This window comes from Callithrix jacchus, chromosome 4 (genome assembly GCF_049354715.1).
Source record: "Callithrix jacchus isolate 240 chromosome 4, calJac240_pri, whole genome shotgun sequence".
In the NCBI taxonomy this organism is placed as follows: Eukaryota; Metazoa; Chordata; class Mammalia; order Primates; family Cebidae; genus Callithrix; species Callithrix jacchus.
This window is the reverse complement of record NC_133505.1, coordinates 172,664,067-172,670,090: the sequence shown is the minus strand read 5'-3', so window position 1 is coordinate 172,670,090 and position 6,024 is coordinate 172,664,067. Positions and strand designations below refer to the sequence as shown.

Sequence of the window (6,024 nt, the reverse complement as noted above, 5' to 3'; positions counted from 1 at the left end):
AGACCAGCCAGCCCAACACGGTGAAACCCCAACTCTAACAAAAACACAAAAATCAGCCAGGTGTGGTGGCGGGCACCTGTAATCTCAGTTACTCAGGAGGCTGAGATGAGAATCACTTGAGCCCAGAAGGCGGAGGCTGCTATGAGGCGAGATCACGCACTGCACTCCAGCCTGGACGATAGAGCAACTCCATCTCAAAAAAGAAAGAAAATTAATGGGAAATATGGCAAATATTGCTGTGTATACACTTTTGCTGACAGACATTTTCTGACAGAGCTTAAGTGATCATGTGCAGACGCGATTTGGAGGAGGAGCTTCTGGAATCTGTGGAGTTGTTTCTGTGAAAAGGTTTAAGTGAGTCAGAATTTCTAGAGCTCAAGAGGGAGCTGGAGGAATTAGAAACAGAAGGTGCATTCATCAGCTTTGCGATGATAACAGGGGGTCCTGGGTGACTACTCTGCACCCCGTGAGCCTAATAAATATCATTCAAATTAATGCCCTAAGAAGCGTTTGTGCTCCAGTTCCTTTTTCAGCCAGATATAACTCGGGAATGGATACATGTGAGAGAATTGAGGTCAGTATTTATTTAAAGGAATGCGGAAGGGAGGAAAGAGAGAGAGGCTGACTAAAACCAGAGACTTCAAAGAAATGAAGGTTTGATGGTGAGTGTCCTTTTGGGCTGAGAATGAAACGGGGCTGAATAAGTACAGAGAGGAGGTGAGGTTCAGGGTAAGCTCATAATCACCTGCTTTGTTTACAGGAGAGAAGACAAGGGGAGAAGCTGGGGAGATAATCATTTTATATCCAAGTTACAAATTAGTAAATATCAGTCAGATTCCAGAATAGAGTGAGCATCAGGGAATATGAGGAAATTGAAGGAGAGATTGAACGGTTTTAAACTGTCACTTAGAATATGGGCAAAATAATTTCCACAGGTGGAATATTCCATGCTTTAACCATCTGGAAAGGCTGAGGACATAAGGACTCAGCTTGGCCTGGTCAGCAATGTGGTTTTTCGCTCTTCCTTTTTCTGATTCTATTTTTGGAGACGTAGGATATGACACCCATATCCTAATTATGTTAAATTGCCAACAAAACATGAGAAATATCAGATTACAGTAAATGCTAGCATAAATGAGATTTTTTATTTTCAGAAAACATTTTTTATTTACGTCATAAATTGTACTTGTTTTGCTTTTTCCACCCAGTCATATACGAAAATACCACGAGTTTTCTTATGGAATTTTTCTGTTTGATTTACTTGCACACTGTAGTTCCAAAGAGGTGTCCTGTTTAATGAGCCTAACCGAGGTAATGATCGGTCTTCAAACTGCAAAACAAAAGACCTTGGCATGCAAGTAAAGATAATTGGTAAATCAATTGTCATCATGCCAGTAATCAATTGCTTTGTACTGCTTGGGCAGCTCTTCTGTGCAAAAATCTTCATCTTCCTTTAGGATAAAGAAATGTAAAACCGTAACAGAGTAGGTTCAGACATTTACAAAAATTAACGTTAATATCTTGAAAAATAAAAATATAACTGAAAGTACCATCAATTAGAACAATTCACACTTAATTCCTATATTTTCTGTTGGCATGGTTGTAGGTTGAGAATAACAGGACCAAAGACTCTGTAAAGGCCACATATTTCCTTGTTGAAAAAATTGTAGGAGATGAATTTGAATAAGAAGAAGCAAAGTTAGTTGATAACATTGGATGGAAGAGAGGGGAGCGTGTGGGAGTAGGCTGACTGTGAGATCCTTCCAGACTGGGCTCTGCCAATTGACGTCAGCCTGCCACGAGCCTCCCCCAGATTCTGCAGACCAGCTGGGCCGGCCAACTGTGCAGGCTGTGGAACTGGTGTTAAAATATTTGGATATGGCCATGAGAAGTGAATAGACTCTCGGAATCGCAGACTGTTTGCTGTGCTAGCAGAAGCCTTGGAGACTAAACTCCCATGAGAAAGGATGGTCTCCTGAATTCATTTTTCTCATTTATATAAGCCAGAAGAATTTATAATTGTAAATCAGATTTGAATTTAGTAATTAGATAAATGAGTTAACAGCTTTTGAAAATGAATCACTTTGTAAGTTCATATTTTAGGTCTCAAGAATATGACACTCAGTATATAAAGGAGAATCAGGAGAGTTTAAAACTGGGGATAACATTTGGAGACAGGGGAGCTCACAGCCTGGCCACCTAGACTCAAAGTCAGTTATTGATGGATCTGGCCAGTAGTTATTGGGCACTATCTGCGGGCCGGGACATGTCCTAGGCACTAGAACAAACTCAGTGCCACAAAAGAAAACAAATAGAACTCTTTGCACTCATGCGACTGACAGCCTAGAAGAGGAGACAGAAAATAAGAAAATAGACATAAATAAGTAAATCATTTAGTCTAAGATGGGAACAGTGTTTTTATCTTTTATTTTTAATTAATTAATTTATTTATTTATTTGAGATGGAGTTTCGCTCTTGTTACCCAGGCTGGAGTGCAATGGCGCGATCTCGGCTCACTGCAACCTCCTCCTCCTGGGTTCAGGCAATTCTCCTGCCTCAGCCTCCTGAGTAGCTGGGATTACAGGCACGTGCCACCATGCCCAGCTAATTTTTTGTATTTTTTTAGTAGAGACGGGGTTTCACCATGTTGACCAGGATGGTCTCGATCTCTTGACCTCGTGATCCACCCGCCTCGGGCCTCCCTAAGTGCTGGGAACAGTGTTTTTAAAAAGCAGAGCAAGAGTATTTGGAAGAGATGTTGGGGGCTGGGAGACAGGTGGCAATTTGAACAGAATGATACAGAGTATTGGTCTTTTTGGGAGATTGTTATTTGGGCAACCACTTGAAGAAGGTGAAGGACTGAGAAGAGCAGACATTTGAAGGAAGAGCTCTCCAGCAGGGGACAGCTGCTGCAAATGCCCCCGGGCTGAACCACACTCAGGGGGTTCAGCAGTGAAGCTCCAGTTGCTGTAGCAGGGAACCAGGGCAGAAAAGCTGGAGACAGGATGAGGGAGGAAAACCCATCAGGACCTGAGGCCATTGTAAAGCCTTAGCCTTTACTCAGAATAAAATGGAGAACAACCAGAGAGTTTTAAGCAGAGGAGCCAAAGGGAGGTGATCCGATTTACGTTTTGAAGGGTCTGGAGACTGGCGCAGCGGAGAAGAGAAAGAAGATCCAGACTCTGAATAAATTGCATCTCAAAGGTGGCAACTGGACAAGGTGAAAGAAAGAATGGGAGACGTGAGAGAAAAGAATGAGGTAAACACAACCTGATGTTTTTGGCCGAAGCTACTAGAGAGATGTTTCCTTCAGCAGAGATGGGGATTAAAGGACAATGCTGTCACCTACTGTGTGCTGAGCTCCGGGCCAGGGGCTAACTCCCTAAGTGTGAGCCAGGTCAGTATTTTTTCATCTCCAGGTCAGGACCAATTTAATTTTTACAAGTTAGGGATTCTTGACTAGAATTTTAAAAAAACAAATGGAATAATGTTGTGGATACTTTGGTTCTGCACCAAGACACCTGAAGTGCTGCTGCTGGCTCAGGGCTGCGCATTTCACTGGCTCCCGTCTGTGATCACAGTGAACCCGCTGTCTGGAGAAGGGGAAGTGCAGCCAGACAGTGCCTGGCTGATGTGGGTACGGGGTCTAACCTCTTGAGTTCAGTTTGGTAAGTATCAGAAGAATTAATCCAGTTCCGGGTCTCCCCAGACGATGGGCTGAGGCCTCAGCAATGAAAAAGCTTTGTCTTCTTCTAGAAACGAGGCAAATATCAAGGGCCAAATCCTAGTGAAACCATGATGACATGCCGAGCTTGCCAAGACAGTAGGGGCGATGCGTTGATGAAGAGGAGCAACAGGATCTAGAAAATGTCTTGGTCGGGCCTGTGGCCTGTGAAAACCAGGGAAGGGTCTGCTAGCTCAAATGTGTCTCCCCAGGTCACATTGCCCTGTGGTGCTGTGCAGAGTAGTAGGTGAGTTCTGAGTGAGGTGAGGGTTATTTCACACAACAAGGGGCACCGGAGGCTTTGAAATATCTCCATTTCACACCCAGATAGATAGTCACGTGGCCCAAAGAACAGAGGGATTTAATGTAAGTAGACTGTTGTTGGGTTCTGACATAATAAGGGAAGATAATGTAATTTGAATGTAGATTGTGAGACGTTCAATGGGTATGCTGTAAATCCTAGAGCAACCATAAACACACACACAGAGAGAGAGAGAGAGAGAGAGAGAGAGAGAGAGAGAGAGAGAGAGAAAGTATAGTTAACAAGCCAATAGGGAAAATAAAATGAAACTATTAACAAAATTCATTTCATCTGAAATGTACTGAGAGGAGACAGGGCAAATAGAAAATAGCACTTTGTTAAGTGGTCACTTTCAATCTCTCCATGTTGATAATTACATGAAGTAAAAATGGCCTAAATGCTATATTTGAATGTCAGAGACTGTCAGACCGGATACAAAAGCAAGATACAACTATAGGCTGTAAAAAGGAAGTTGGAATGGCTATCTGAATGACAGAGTAATGACAGTGGCTTATCGGGATAAGTCACATTACAAAAACGACATTGTACAATAAGGAAATGAGAAATTCATCAAGAGAACATGGTAATCTGAGATGTGTAAACAGGGGTACAAATAACAAAGGTACAAAATACATAAAGCAAGAACAGACAGAACCAGAAGTAAAAAAGAGAACCCACATCTGTAATTGGAAATTTCTACCTTTCTCCCTGAGTAATGAAATAAATATGAGTCAGGATGTAGAAGATTTGAACATTATTGTGCTAGTTTCCCATGGCTGCTGTAACAAATCACTAAATTCTTGGCCATTTGAAACAAAGCAAATTAGTTTCAAAGCTTGCCATTCTGGCGGGGATGTAGATAGTGGAGGAGGCTGCACATGTGTGGGGCAGAGAATATATGGGAACTCTCTGTACTTTCATTTCTATTTTTTCTGTGAAATTAAAACCGCCCTTAAAAATGAAGTGTTAAAAAATCAATTTTCTAAGAGATGATCAACAGGTTGGTAACTTCCGGGTGTTAGGGATGGTGGTGGATGTGAGAGGGTAGGAAGAAGGGGATGGATGTGACCATAAGGGGTAGCATAAAAAAGATCTTTGTGGTGATTCATGGAATAATTGTGTATCTTCTTTTTTTTTTTTCAAGACAGGGTTTTGCCCTTTCATCCAGGCCAGAGTGCAGTGGTAGGAGCATATTTCAGTGCATCCTCAAATTCCTGGATTTAAACCATCCTTCTGCTTCAGTGTCCAGGGTAGCTGGGACTTCCACAGGCACGTGCCATCATGCTCAGCTACTTTTAAATTTTTATTCATTTTTGTAGAGATGAGGTCTTGCTATGTTGCTTAGACTGGTCTCATAGTTCTGTATCTTGGTTGTGGTGGTGGTGATTTTGTGAATCTACACATGCAGTAAAATGACACAGAAATAAAACTATACACACACAGTGAACACATTGAAACAACGCCAGTTTCCTGGTTTTGCTATTGTACGGTATTATATGACATATTGTGTATTATATTGTATTATACAATTGCTACTGTGCGGTATTTTACAAGACATAACCCCTGGGGGAAGCTGGTGACATGTACCAGGGATCTCTTTGTACTATCTTTCCAATTTCCTTTGAATCTATAACAATTTCCAAATAAATGGTTTTTAAAAATTATTCTCTTGGATTTCTGGAGGTCAGAATTCTGAAATGAGTTTCACTAGGCTGAGACCAGGGTGTCAGCAGGACCACCTCCTTTGGAGGCTCTAGGGAGCATTCATTTCCTTCCCTGTTCCACTTTCTAAAGCTGCATTCTTTGCACTTCTTGGCTCAGGATCCCTTTCTCCGTCTTCAGGACCAGTAGGGTATCGTCTTCACATCTCTCTCGGCTGTCTTCACATACCTTTTCCTTCTCTTGGCAAATCTCTCTCTGGATGCCTCTTACAAGGATGCCTATGATTATATTTAGGGCCAGATAATCCAGGATAATCTCCTTATCTCAAAGTCTTTTT

General features: G+C 42.0%; 1 long non-coding RNA gene across 1 annotated transcript; it reads left to right on the top strand.

Moving 5' to 3' along the window:
• The first annotated feature begins 623 nt into the window (after nt 1–623).
• On the top strand, nt 624–5,686 carry LOC103792719 (uncharacterized). Its single transcript, XR_013534955.1, has 3 exons — nt 624–662; nt 1,607–3,668; nt 5,170–5,686. It is a non-coding gene; the product is annotated as an uncharacterized LOC103792719 (long non-coding RNA).
• The last annotated feature ends 338 nt before the right edge of the window (nt 5,687–6,024 follow it).